Raw genomic sequence first — 15,185 nt, 5'->3', positions numbered from 1 at the left:
GATGCTTTTAATTGTGGCTAATGCATTGTGTGTTATGGCATGGAGTTAGGAAACGTGGCTCTTCTCTGGGAATTCCTCTGTCAAACAGGCTCTGGATGAACAAGAAGCAACACATGGAATTCTCCTCCAAGGGCTGCAGCAACTGTGGCCATCTGCCGAGAAATAGTGATTCCTACAGCAGTGAACTATTTCTGAAGCAGCTTCAGTGAGCTGCAGGAGCTTCATTTCCACGGAATCCATTCCCAGGAGGTTTCTCTGGATCTCAGGTGGCTGCGGTGTCGCTCCAAAGCAATGAGCCTTGTGAAGAAGCTCAGCAGGAACAGCTGCTGCGTGGAGGGAGAGGGTGTGGGGCAGAGGACCTGCAGTGGTCACCACATCAGAACATGTCCAGCACCCGGGAACGTGTGCGGTCCTCATGTGAGCTCATGTGAGAAGAGGAAGGAACCCAAGGGCTCCTTGTCTGTCGTCACAGGTACCTGATTCTTGAAACCTCTTACAGCTCTGGGATTTGATTCCACTGTTGATGTAACCAGAGTCTGAGTTGGGTGCCCATCTGCATTTAGATCTCTGCATGCCTGGCCCTCCTGCCCCACTGAATTCCTTTGTGAATATTGATTGCTTCATCAGAGCACACTCTCCCCAGCTGCCTTTGGGCTCCTTTCAGATTTTTCACAGTATTAAGATCCGTTGCTTTGTGGGAAGAGATCAGTGGATGTCTTCTGTTCCATCAGGAAGCTCAGACTTCAGGATTTTCTCATTTGCAAGCAGTATCAAGATGTCACCATTGCATACACAGGTTGTTGCAACCCTTCATACCACTTTTTTAAGATGCCTGTGCAAGGGCAAAGCAGGAATCTGGAGGAGACCCCACAGTTTGCTGGGGCCAGAGATGCAGCCCTTGTGCTAACAGCAAACACACCTCTAAATTAGGAGCGTTGTCTCTGCCTGGCACCTCACATCAACACTTTCCTGCCAAAAGCAGCACAGGGGAGTGGTGTCTAATAACAGCTGGAGCAGTGGCAATGAAAAGGTGCTTCTGCCTTGTGCTCAGTAAACTGAACAAAGCCTGAGCAACTGTGCTTTTGGGAGAGAAAAGTGAATCAATAACTCGATGAGGACTGTCAAGTAATGCTGTTGTCTGCAGTGCCTTTAATGGCTTTGGTCAATAAACTGCAATTATTTTACAAATATATGTTGTGTTCTCTTCTAAATCTATCTCTCAGCTTCCTATATGAATTTTTTAAATGAGAAATATCCTAAGAGCTTGCATTGTGTAAAATCTGTACTTAAAATCAATTGGTGTATAACAAAAGGCCTGGGTTTGCTGTTCCAAAAAGCACACATATAAAGTGCCATGTCTTCTGTAGTACATTTTCTTCTTTTTTTAAAAGGAAAGTTCATAATATATCGTCATTAATAAATTTTCAGAAACACTTCAGACATATATATTTTTTCTGTATCTGTTTTCTTTAGAGGCTGGAATGTGTCTAAGTACCACAATACATTTTGCTTCACAAAATTTAAAAGAAGAAAGTAGTCTCCACACACCTCTACTGTATGAATTTCTCTGTCTGAATAATTTTTACTTTTGCTGTGCTGTAAGCTGTAGTCTGTACCTGCCTTTATTTTAGAGTAATAACAATATAAAGATTCTTCTTACTATACCTAGAACTTAGTTGCTTAAGGGGAATTTGCTTTTCCCTTTAAATATTAAAAAGAAGCAACGGAGAGGTAGAAGAAAAGGACACAATTTATTCAAAACAGAAACCAAGCTCAGCATAGGAGGCTGCGTTTTGCTGTCTGCTCTTCAAAGCATATCAAGATGATAGCTTTCAAATATTTAAAGGTGTGCTATTTACTCAAATGTGCAGGTGTCTGTAAAAAAAAATCCAGCAAGAATGATCTTATCCTTAGATAGCAGTGTTCCCCCTCAGTCCTACCAGAGGATCAGCAAGAGCAAGGAAAAGCAAAAGATTATTGACAACGAGATGATCAGAACATTTTCAAAGATGAAGAAAGGTGCTAGGGGTTGTTTCAAATTTCCTGGGCATCCAGCTCCTCTGTAGATTGGAATATTTCTCCTGTTTTATTTACCTTTAGTTAAGTGAGTAGTGTACACAAGCCCCTGGCCTTACTGAAAGAAAATATTCTGGTAACAGTCATTGAAGCCTTTTTGCTTTTTTTCTGCACAATGTGTTGATTTCCTAAAGTGTATTTCAGTGGGAGCAAGATCTTCTTGAATATTCTTGACATTTTATCTTTGAAGAACCACTAAAATCTGATCCCATTTGCCCAAATGGGCTAATCTGGTTAAAGTGGGAGGGGAAAGAAAATAGAGAACCATTGCAATAGGCAGCAGCATTGAAATTCTATTGGAAAAGGAGGAGTGCTGGCCCCCTGGGGCATCCAGCCTCTCCCAGCCAGCTCCTTTATGTAGGAACTGGCATCTCTGCATCCAGCCAGCCCTCCCTGGGGCTCTGGCACTGGGGGTTCATCTCACTGAGGAAAAGTTGCTGACAACAATGCAGAGACTCAGGAGTTCTCAGAGAAGGACAGCATTGTTGCTTCAGAACAAAATGTCTCTCCCCAGCAGCCTCTGCTCCAGCAAATGTGTCCCAGCACATGCTTGTCTCCATCAGCTGATGGGTCTAAGCTGCAGCACGCTTACCTTTCTGCTTTAATAGCCTGGTAATGCCACTCTAAATTAACAGTGTTCACTCCAAGTAACCTCTGTGTTTCACACACTGCTCAGACTGTTGCAGGAAATGTAAAGATCTGCTGAGGTAAATAAATTTGAGATTAGCTACTGTGTATTTTGTAGCTATTGTATGTTTTTACATAATATGGAAAAATAACTTGATACCACTTGATACATCAGGTTTTATTCTGTTTGCAAAAGCAGTCTTGAAAATGTGTGGTATATTTTTAGCATGGACCTTTTGCTTCTTTGCTGGGGAAAAAAAAATAGTATCTACCTACCTTACAACTCAAAGGGTAAGAAATTTGAGAAATGATGATAGAGTTCAGAGTGCATGCCTGCCTGTCATGAGCTCAATCACAGGCTTTTCCCTGTTCAGTTTCTTTCCCAACATCTGGCAACAGTGCTGTGAGTTCTGTAGTTCTTTGATATTACTACAGATACCCTTTCACAAAGCCGATAGTTCAGTGGCAGGAGAGGTGGGAGCACCTTGAGACCCCATTTCACTTGGCAATGGAATGGTAATGTATTTCTGGGACTGCTTTTCTGGAGTTAGGAAACATAGGGTGTACAGAAAGGCATTTGCAGGTCTGCTCTTGGAGTATATTCGTGCGTGCAACCTGAAAATGCAGCATCAAATTGCATCTTGAGATAGGTAAAGGTGGGAGATTGACTGTCCAGAGGCACAAGGACAAAAAGGACCCCACATCAAATCATCTCTGTTTCCAGAATGCATGATGTGTTTATGGATCCATAGGATATAGGCATTGCTATTTGAAAACAACAGCTTAGAGGGTTTTTTCCTTATACCCTGTTAATGACATGTTCAAGCTTTGCATTAACCACCTGAGAGACAAAATTAAGGAAGTTTTTTTTCAATGGAAAGGAATTCTCCTCATGTTTAGCACTTGTTTGATAGCTTCTTCATGGGTTTCCTCTGAGATAATTTAGAATATGGTTACATAGGTCCTAGAGATGTACTAGGACCATGCTCTAAGGATAGGAAGGGCTGGATATTGCCGTTCTCTTTGTGGTCAGTGGGAATTTTGTTAAAGCTGAGGCTTTCCTGGAACAAATCAAGACTATTGAATTTTTACTGCAGCTTTTAATATTTTAATATTAATTATAATTTAATAATTAATTAATAATTTAATAATTTAATATTTTAATACTTTCCCATATTATGTAAAAACATACAATAGATACAAAAGATTTTGTAGTTGCTTCAGGGTGTTTGAAGGGTTCAACGATTGCAGTACTGGACTTGCAGGCTTTGGGAAGGTAGCAAATTGATTCACAGAAGAGGGGTGGGAGAGCACAGGGCCCAGTGACTGCCTTCCCTAGAGCCCAGGCTGTGCTTTGGTATTTAGGAATTCTCATGATTCATTCCTTCTTGTACACCTAGTCTCTTTAAAAGATGATGGGATAATATTCTTCTCTTTCCAAAAGCTGCATAGAGAGGCAATGATGCTTTCACACGTGCCAGCACCGAAAGAGAATGGAGAAGGCTTGAAAATGGTAAGAAGAGGCACATCAGAATAGGCTGAACCATTTTCAGAAGCCTTTTGAAAATGACAATCCTATTTGACTCCTTTCCAAACTAGAGGAAACTTTCGCACGGTTTTCTGGCAGGATTCGCAGGTGCCCTCAGTATTCACTGGGTACAAATAAAAGACTGAAGGGGGACTTATGGCTCCCTGGTTTGAGCCTGACTTTGTTCTGGTCTTGGCCCAGACTAGAACAGCTTGAGTGCAATCCATTAGGTACGGGCCACCAGAGGCCAGCTGGGACATGCTGTGGCCATGCCTGAATGTGCTCAATGGCTCCATGGACAATCGCTTTCATAAAGCAAGACATTTTTTCACATGGAATGAATAATGCTGTCTCTTCTTTACCAGTAAGTGTTGTATGTGTGTGTACACCCGCAGGAATGTTTACCTTCCATGTATTTGAGATGCCCTTTCTGTGTGATGCAGAGGCCAGCGACACCAGTCACTCTCTCTGGACCCTCTTTATTCCCCTCAGTAACTCAGCTGGCATCATGGTGCCTGTTTCTCTACAGTGATCCTGGGGCACAAAAAAGGAGCTAATGCAAATGCCATGGCTTTTTCATCATAGCAGAAATGTGGAGAGGAAAAACAAAAATCAATGTTGTCAAGTGAGCAGAATCAATAGGGAAAGCAGAGTTAGCATCAGGCTGCTTGGAGAACGTTACCAGCAATATGAGGTCGCTTGTATCCCACAGAACAGCCACAATAAGGTGACTTAAAAACTTGCTAATGAGTCTGGCAGCCCGTAAGGGGGAGGCAGTGTGTTGAATTCACATTTGTGTCGGTTTCATCAGGCTTTACAAGCCCTGGGAGGCTTTTTAAAGGGAAGATAATGTTTTGGCTCTGTGCACTATCTGCAGCTGAGGAATAATCAGAACAGAGAAGTATGACTTGCCTTAGTGCCTGTGCCTTGCAAAGGTGCAGGCAGACACTGCAAACCCTGATCTTCTTAGTAGCTGTGTTTATATGCTATTTTCATGTTGTGCAAAGGGCACAGTTCTTAAGAGCTGACCTTTTGAACAGAATAGGAGGGCAATAACCCCTCTGGCTTGTGAGCAGAGGTCTGCAAGGAGGGGAGAGGGGTGAGCCACCAGGAGCAGCACTCCAGTGCAAACACTGTGATGCTGCTTTCACAAATTTCTGCTGGGAATTCTTTGGTGTAATTGCAAGAGTTTTGTCATAGACAAATAGGCCATATGTTCCCTCGTTGTCTGCCTGTGTGAGTAAAAAATGACAGTCTTAACAGCAAGAAAGAGGAGGAGATGTAATATTCTAGAAAACATGGCTGGTTTTATTCAGAGGACAGAAGGTGAGTGAAATTAAGCAAAAGCTTTCTGCCTCACCAGTTTCCTCCTTTTAAGTAAAAACTTATAGACTGCTGACAACTGTTATGCAAAACCAGAATCAATAGCTCATACTAAGGCTGAAATTTCTAAAGACTGCCAGCTTGATTCATTTTTAAGTACTGTATCTGAACCGCTTGTGCTGATTCAAGGTCAAAATTCGTAGATCATATGCAGCATATGGTGAGAACCTTTGAATTGTTCCTAAAGCTCAGTGTCTTGTCCAAGCACAATGATAGCACAAATTCACTACTAGTGGTACTCTTTTTATTTGCATCTGCTCATTCAGGTGACAAGTGTAGGATCAAAGTGGCTGCTGAGGCAAACTTTGTAGCATAATGATGTTTAAGTCCATAAATCTGTGTTCAAGAAGACTGTGGGCTTAAATACTTTTTTTTCAAGGATTCCTCATAACTGGTGAGTGGTCAGTTGAAAGGAAAGAATTGTTTTCCTGGAGAAAGATGACCCTGGGCAGGTCTTTTCTTTGGACTTGTGCATTCATAGTCTAAAATCCAAACATCAGTATTATGCTTTTGTAGCACTTTGTGGATTGCATCTCTTCTTTACTAGCTGAATAGACCCTCATAGATATTGTTGCAATGGGCAGCCTGAAATGTGAGAGAGAAACGTGCGGCATTGCCGTGCATCATATTTGTCCTGCCCTGCTGTCAAGTTTGAGCCTAACAATGAGGACATCTGATTCCAGTGTGTGAACATATGTGCTGGCCATTTAGCTCCATGAACAGCGGTATTTGCAAATACTAATTTGGTGTTGAATCTCGTAATATCAAGGCCACTTCTGACTGCAGACACCTTTGATATATCTTCCAATTTAATGAAATAGGACAAAAAGCAGAAATTGCTCTTCTTGTCAGACTGAGAATTAGTTTGAATGGTGTTAGGTCAAGCCAGACACAAAAAATGTCAATAGCTCCTGTTCCCCAAAAACATGGACAGAGTGGTACATCTGAACATCAATGCTTTGGGGTTATTTTGGATTAACATGAGAAGCAAACCCCAAATTCACACTTTGGTTATGGGAATTCTTCGCTAGCCTGTTGATGTCTGTCCACAGGAGCAGAAACTCTGGTTCATGGCACAGACATTGGAGTCATCTGAAGGATTTAGGCAAATAAATCTGCACAAGCTGCTGACTGCAGAAGAGAGGCTGCTTGCCATCTTGTGCCTCACAGTATACTGGACTTCCATTCTCTTGCCAGCTTTATTTTGATTGTGTTTTGCTCAATGGCAGCACTGAGGAGGAAGAATCCCCTTACAGAACTGTGTTTTAATTTCTGCCACAGGGACACAACAAAATTCCTTATGAAATGAGCACGAAGGGAATATGTTAGCCTGCCTTACTGGAGGCCACTGTCCATCGTTCCTGCACAGTCCTGAACCTGCTTATTCCAGTCCTCCTGCATGGTGAGTTTCTGTGGCTTTTCTCTGGATCTGTCCACGCCCACTTGCCTCTTCTGAGTCCACATGTGTTTTGCTGATTTCCAGCAGCTATTCCTCTATGTGGGACTTCAGTCAGGGGTTCCTGTCCTCTCTCTGTGTTAGTAGGTGGGGGGGACAGATATTCCAGGGAAACTCTCAACTTTTAATTTGTCAGTAAGTGCACAGGCCAAAGTCTTTGATGATTCTAATTCAAGCACAGGTTCCCAAGTTTCCCTGGAATTTAATGGCATTTGAGACGGGGAAATGCAGACTTGGCTATAGGCACAATGCATGCTTGAAAGTTTTGAAAATAACTTTTCTCTGCCTTTGTGTCTTCACTGTTATATTCCTCTCTGTGGAAAGCTCTGCCTTTCTTAACCAACCCTTAGCTGGAAATTGATACACTTCTCTTCTAGAAAATTTGCTCTGTGGGGATTGGAATATATTAGCTCTGAAAGTTGTCGGAAATGTTTTCCATTATTATGGGAGCTTGTCAAATTCACAGTCCATGTGGAATGCAGATGCAGCAGAAACATCGACTCTTGTGTTGATGGCAGTGCATTCCAATTATCCTGGTGTGGTGCAGGGGAGGGTATTTTTGGTCCTTGGGAAGCACAGTGGCATGATGCCACATGTTACAGGATCAAGCCTCTTCCCTGATTTCAGCTGTAAGTGTGGGGGTAAGTGATACATGAAATCTCAGCCTGAAGGAGTCCGGGAGCGAGCGGTGAAAGGAAACTGATGGAATTACAATAGCATATGGAGACAGAATTACAAGGCCGAATTTCAATTTCAGCTACGCCTTTCCAGCCACTCAGGAGTCAATCAGGCATTTTTCATAAGCTAGGGCTCTGTATGGATTGATTTGTTATTGTTGCAAAGCCTTTTGTGCTGGGCTCAAAAGTTTTAACCCCTGCTGTGGGAACAGACCATCTCCCATCCCAGAAGCTGGGGATATTCCCAGATTTCTGCAGCAGAGCTTTGCCAGGGATGGTAACCCTCCTCTGGTCTTGTCATCGCTTGAAGGCAGGACCATGACACTGTCCCTGGCAATTACATCCCCATATAGGAGGAGCTGTGTTCCTAAGAATGAGTTCTGCTCCTAAAAAGTACTTTTGGAACACTGTGGGATAATGTTCAGTTTTTGGAATTCACCAGAGTTCATAAAGCATTCACTGGATGTTTTACTTCCAGTCATTCTGACTCTTTTCCTTTTGTTTTTTCCACAAAGGCAATGCAATTTACAATCTGTAAAGGAGACTTCTGGGGCTGCATTGCACCTGCCTGTCAATCACAGTTCAGATCTCACTGAAATACTTACATTTGGGTGCCAAAAGCCAGAGATTTCCGAAATCATTGCTTCATTCTGACAACTGAGTACCCCAGATTTGCGGTGAGTGAGGAGGCAATCCAATATTTTTATTATAGTGTTGGAAATCTTTTATTAATTTAAAATGATAGTGGCAAATAAGTTTTGTGTGAAATGTCTGTTCTGACAGGTCTGAAAAGGAAAGATGTCAGAAATATGTGTAACTAGAGGATAACTTTCCTAAACTCAGATTTGTCAACAGCAAACCAGAAGGCAGAAACAATGTGAAAATGTCATTTCCCAGTGGAACCAGTTCCTAATTGACACTTGTAGTCTGCAATGCCTGTTTCTCATTCAACAGCTTTCACAGCAGAGGTACTTAAACTTTACTCCATGTTTTCTTGTTTAGTCTCAATTTCTTACTTTGACACACAGCAGAATCCTAAGGGGAAATGAAACAACAACCCTGCTGCTTGTAAGCTGATGAAACCTTTCTGGGAGAATCAATCCAGAAGAAAACTTGATATGATAGACTGCAGCTGGTTCTATGCAAGGTTTACAGAGCAGTGTCTTGAAACATGTTGATTTTTTCTTCCCCTGGAAAATCCTCCAAGTAGAGTATGCAGTTCATTTTCAGACTGTGACTTGAAAATCTGGTGAAGCAGATTCTTGCATGTTTTCAAAAGACATTACTGTTTCTCTCCCTCCCCATTAAAAAAACTGCAGATGTTGGATGAGCTGGTGACAGTAAATGAAACTATATTTTTTGTAAGAATTTTAAACACTCAGATACTAGAAAGGAAGATAGTGGTGCTTTTTGAAAAGAAGGAAGGAGAAGATTTCCCTCAGCTTTGAAAAATGTGGTTAAGGGAAGTGGTTTTGTGGAGAGGGAGCAGGGGCAAGGCTCCTCAAAGCAGGTGTATTACTCAAGCTTTTATTTCTGGCAAAGGTGAGATTTTAGGTTTGTCCTCAGGAAATCCCTGCTGGCTCAGTGAGATGCCTCTCTGCTTGGCTGACTCTCTTGGCTCCCAGTTTGTTATCTGGCTTCTGTGGTTCAATTCTGGGATTATGACAGTCAGGGGAAGAGCCTGGAGGCAACTGTGTGGGGACAATTCCATTGAACACCTGTCCTGACAGCAGTGAACCTCACCTCAGACCTGGGATGACATTGCTCAGGTCAGAGCAGATTCCTTCTTCAAGGGGACTCGTCAGATAGTCATGGTTTTCCCTGGGCTCTGTAGGGTTTTCCTGGGATATCGTACCTTTAGTTCTCCTCGTAGGGAGCACACACATCCCAGGCAGCTGAACTGGGGCTCCCCTGGACTTCCTGCTTGGCAAAAGTTTGTGACACCCAAAGTTGCTGGCAAGTCTGCACCTTTGATTTCTAGGCCTTAATTCAGAAGACAATTGCATGAATGATTTAACATGAATCAGCTCCTCAGAAACCTGTTCTTGATGATGAATGTAATTATTTGCCTTTCTTCTGCTCTTCACCTGGCCACTGTAGGGTTTCAAATTATTAATATTTTGTGATCATTTTTTCTCTTCTTTCCTGCCTCTTTCCTTCATCATATTACTTTCTTCCTTTGGTCGAAGGTGCTGTAGAGGGTTATCTAGTTTTTATACTGCCATGCAGCACTCTGCTGCCTCATATGTTTGTTTGTTTGCCATTAAACTATTCATGTGTTTCATGTGGGCTATTTCCCTGTGTCTTTCAACTCCTGTTTTTTAAATAGACAAGGCAGCAAAGTCAGTGCTAGGTTTTTTCCTGCTTACAGATTCAAAGAGTGAAGATTCAGTTGGTCATCTAAAATGCAAAGTTACTTGCAGGTCTTTTCATGTAACTATGCAGGTCTTAAATCTACATGTCATAGAGGAATTTAAAGAGGGTTTTTTCCTAACAATAGAAGATATAAGTAGTGCCATTAGTTTGTTTAGATGAATACCAGATCAAACTAGGAAAACATCTCCAAACTCATCTTCCACACTGAAGTAATTTTGTGTGTGACAGCTCTGTTTTTTCTGTTTACCAAAATATCTTTCATCTTTTTTTTACTTCTTTTACTGAAAGACATTTCAGTTGTTTGAAGGTCCTTGATCACCACATTCAAACTTCAGTAGTGACAGCTTCTGTGCACAGGACTCTTGTCATGTCCTTGTGTGTTTGCTTTGAGGCTCACCTAATTTAAGGTGAAAAAGAGTTTTGGGCTGCACCACTTTTGTATCTAAACTTCCAGAGCTTGTGTTGTGTGCATTCCTGGAAGCTGGAAGGCAGCAGTGGATAGGATACATGTAGGATGTTTTGGCACAAACTAAATCCACTCAGCACCAAAGAGAGAAGTCTCACATTTTTTGGTTGGCTTTTAGCCCATGTTTCAAATTCTCCCAGCTGTCAGTGCCTGCCCTCACACATCTGGCTGAAAGATAATCTGTTTCTTTGAAGTTTAGCAGTTTAATCCAGGTTTTAGATTACATTATCTGACCTAAATTTTCATGTTGATTTGGATGTTCCCTTTTAAGGGCTGACCTCAAATGCTGAAGTGGTATGTGCAGCAGGGGCTGGCCTGTGTTTCAGTAAGGCCCCGGCCCTAGGAAAGCCGAGGTGTGTGTTTGACCACCCCTGACTTTGGCAGGACTCACAAGATTCAGGCAGAAGGGCAAAGCATGTAGAATCAGTCCCTAAATTTCACTTGGGGTTTGTCAGAGTGTTTAGCTCAGCTGCCTGGTATTACACAAATCTTTAAAAATACCAGTTCTGCTTTGGTAAGAGGGAAAAAAGTTCTGCAGTGCCACCTTTCAAGTGGGAACATCCCCAGTCCTTTTAGAATCATAGCTACCTTTAAGAAGGCTCCCTGTGCTGCAGGGAGTCCCAGCAGCAGGCAGGCCTTTTAGCAAATGTATTTTCTGTTAGTCTGAAAGGAGCATGCCAGTTATTCACTTCCTTTTATCAGCTCTTTCGTTTTGTTTTGTTTCCCTTGTAAAGTTTAGCACGTTTTCATCCCCACATCTTACACTTAGTTATTTCTCTTCACAGCTGCCTTGTTTCCCCTTTCAAATTGATTTTGCATGAAATCTGGTCTGTAGGTGGCCACAATTGGAACTGTTAAGAATTTATCATAAAAACAAGAAGCTCCCTCCTGCTGTGAAGACAATTTGTTAAAATAATATGCACAATTGAATATGACCTGGTCCTTTTTTTAGGCAGCCAAAGTTTCTAAACAGAAGGGAAACTGGCCTCTCTTATCCTGAAACAAGGGCATTTTCCAAGGTTGTCTTCTCTGTAGTGTGAAATGTCTTGAATTTCACTGAAATGCAGTCAATTTCAGGTGGAATTCCTTTATACTTTATTTTGACAGCCACTGAGGGAAAAGGCTTGAGGCTAAATCTGAGATCTGTATCTTGTGCATTTTAGAACTAAAAGCTCAGTGAATATACTCTTCAGGGAACTTATCCATGTGTGAGTAACACATGAGCAATTAAAAAATGAAATGATTGGCTTCATTTGGTTTGCCTGAGACTAAAAAAGGAGTAGCCTTAGCAAGCAGATGTGATGTCTTAAAGTGCCACACAAGTCTTAGAAATATTTCTCTGGTTCACGATCCTTGAAAAAAATATACAGGATGGCTGTTGCAGAAGTCATTGGAAAAAGTAAAGAAATAACACTGAAATTTGAGATACTCCTTCTGTCTTGGTTTGAAAGACAGGTGTCTGCTAAGGAAGGCAAGAGCCCCCCTTGGAATGGCAGATGCGACCCCCTTTCCCTCTGAGTTATTATAATTTTGAAATCAAGGGGCTTTTAGGCAAAGATGTGGGAAATAGGAATAACAGTTCTTTACTATGATATATCTATATGTGTATAACCAGTCAAACAAACAACAATAACTCTGGCAGTAACAGCAATCACAAACCCAGTGCCAGCCTTCTCGGCTGTCAGGCCCTTTCCCCTCGGGTGCAGTTCCGCTCACAGCCGGCAGGGGCGCTGGCGGCTCCCGGTGAGCAGGGCAGGTGCGATGGTTCCCCCGCGGCTGCAGGGGGCGCTCCGGAGCGAGCTCGGGGAGCACGCGGCACTGGTGCCCTGGGATCCCGGGAAGGATGGAACAAAGGCTTCACAAACCCCTGGGCAGCCGATCCCGGTGTCCGGCCGGACCCTCGGGAACAGCAGGCTGGAACGGCAGGGACGAGCACAAATCCCGGGTGGCAGATGCGATGCATCCAAACGGGGAACCCCCCGGGGGTTGGGGCAGGCAGGGCGAGCAGGGCTACAGCGCAGCGAAGGCTCGAAGCAGCGGGGCAGGGCGGCCACGGCCCAGCTCCCAGCGGGGCAGGGAAGGCGGGCTGGGGATCCTGGCGTTTTCTCCGCAGAAGGATAAAACAGTCGATGAAAACCAGCCTCCCTCTCCGGTGTTCGGGACTGACTGCCCCGCACACCCGGATGAAACAAAGGAGTACCCAGATGCACCCCACCCCCATAGGCACCTCTCTTGTTTTCTTAAGTACCCAGCCATTTGTCCCCCTAGCAACACGTATGGGGAAAATTCCTTTAACAGGAAAAAAAAAAAACCAACCAGGAGAGCTCCTAAAACCCCAACACCTTCTCTCAGTCTTCAATACAGATATAACTCAAACCAAGACTTTGATTTGTTGATGTGAACAGAGTGGCTCATTTAATTGTTGAAACAACTGACTAACCAAGCAGCTCCCTGCCCCAGCTATCCTGTGAGGGGAAGTTTTACACCCTGTGCTCTTTCAGTTTTCCAGAGTTAAATAACACTGCTGGAAAAACAGAGCCAAGAGCGTTCACAATTGTGTATATAAATCAGTGATTTGCATCTGATTTGCCAGGTTCTGATTTACTAATTAGCAAATGCTATTTAAATGTGTCTAAACCACAATTTCAAATTAGTATGTGTGGTAAAATAAACAAGCTAATTAAAAACAGGCAAATTAAAGTTCACATGAAACCGTATCTATTGCAAAAAAATCTGTTCTCTCAGTCACAGAATCCCTCACCATTTGCCTGAGTACAGTCATTTCTGAAGGGGGCGGCAGTGGTGCTGCAAGTCACAGCTCCTGCCTGCATTGGGAATTTCTGGTCCATGGTATCGGTATGAAATGCACCAGTACAGTTGTGTAATACACTCTCGGTATCTGGGTTACAACCAGCTGGGCTTTGCCTTTGAAGTATGCTTGGAAACACTTTCAGTCATTTTCATATATTGAATTCTCAGAGAATATTAATACCATGCTTAATGTTTTACTTACTCATATTATGAAGTGCTCAAGTTAATTAGAAAATGTCATGAATTTTCTGCTTTCTGTCACTCGGGAGTAGCATCGAGTGTCAAAGAATGTATCAACCTTTATTACCACACCCAAATGGGATTATGGAGCTACTGAGATGCACCTTAGAATTCTGATTTCCTTTTTATTCTAAGTTTTCAACAATAACTGTAGACATGCCATTCTGGCTTGTACATTACATTTACAAATTATCTGTTACAAGAGTACTACAAATATAAGACCATCATTTAAAGAGTCATTTTGATCAGATGTCAAAGACCCAGCCCAAAACTGTCTTACAAAAATAATGAACAAATTAGGACAGTTCAGTTTGGTATGAAATCTCAATTAATATCCAATCAACTCTTGTAGGCAAGATTCAGCAGAAGCATGTATATATATTCAGGCTGAAGCCCTGTAATCATCAAGTTCAGGGGAAATCACAGTCCCTCAGTATATTTAATAATAAGGTCTTTTCCTCATGAACTGATGATGCCAGCAAAAAAAGGAGGTGTTGGGTCATTGAAAAGAGAGTGGGGAGGACACTAGGTCTCAGCCAAAGCCAGGAATGATATGCTTGCCTAATTCAGGAAAAAGAAAAGGAGTAAAGGAACCGTCTTCCCTGCTTGCTCTGCAAGTTCACAGCTTGTGTTATTCACTCTTGTGAAGGAACCAAGAATGAAAACACCCAGCAGCACCAAGAAGAAACAGGTACTTAAGGTTTTCTTTCCTTGGAGCTTTAACCAAGAAGATGAGGGCAAGAACCTCAGCAGCCTGAGACTGCTGCTCACTTTTTTTCTCAGCAGTGATGAGAAGGGATTTGCTATTGCAGTTTGAACACTTCCCAGGTTAAACATGGGACACTGTGTTTCCGGGAAGGGAGCACCGAGCCACTGGTAAACGGTGGTGTAAGTTTGATTGATAGATTTAGCACTCATCATGTTTGTGTTCATCTTGTGACACCATACATGGCACTTTTTGGGGATGTGGAGAGGCTTCCTTGGAGTCTGGAGGGTCTTGATCTCATTGATGTTTCCCCCTCTCAGACTTCTTGCACAGTTCTACTGCAAAAAGGGGAGCTTTGCTCTTTTGTCTTTCTTTATTGCAAGGAACAGGTTTAAGAACTTTTGGCTAAAAATTCTTCCTGTTTTAAATTTTAGGACCATCTGTATTTGCCACAGGTCTGTTGGAGTCCCTGTAGAAGCAGAAAATCTGAAAGCAAGAATCTCAAGAAATCTCTATTGAGCACTGGACCCATTTCTTCTTTCCAAGCCCTAAGTTCTATAACTGCAAAATTCAAAAGTTTCGCAGAGTTGATGCATGGGGAAGCTATGTGTTTGCCACATGTTTTTTTTTTTTTAGTTGAATGTTCTCATCCTAAGGAAAGTAGGAAGACGTTGTTATTTTAATAGCAAAACTAGTGCTTTTTCCCTACCCATGGGGACAGCATTTTAGTCTTGGAGATAGTATGAAACAAGACTTAAAATACTTGGTTAATGCTGGAAGTTAATTGTGAATGTGGAACCCCTGCATTTGATTATAGTTGATTGGAATATGTGGCTCCC

General features: G+C 42.5%; 1 long non-coding RNA gene across 1 annotated transcript in view; it reads left to right on the top strand.

Annotated features, from left to right (window-relative positions):
* The window catches only part of LOC125329061, a 109,188-nt gene that overhangs the window by 81,712 nt on the left and 12,291 nt on the right, over positions 1-15,185 (top strand). Inside the window, exons 3-4 of the long non-coding RNA XR_007205026.1 lie at positions 6,896-7,016; positions 8,263-8,424. This is a non-coding gene — a long non-coding RNA (uncharacterized LOC125329061). The remainder of the gene's footprint in view (positions 1-6,895; positions 7,017-8,262; positions 8,425-15,185) is intronic.

The sequence above is a fragment of the Corvus hawaiiensis genome, chromosome 8, assembly GCF_020740725.1.
Source record: "Corvus hawaiiensis isolate bCorHaw1 chromosome 8, bCorHaw1.pri.cur, whole genome shotgun sequence".
In the NCBI taxonomy this organism is placed as follows: domain Eukaryota; kingdom Metazoa; phylum Chordata; class Aves; order Passeriformes; family Corvidae; genus Corvus; species Corvus hawaiiensis.
Note: the sequence above shows the minus strand (reverse complement) of the source record. Positions and strands in the feature narration are given on the sequence as shown.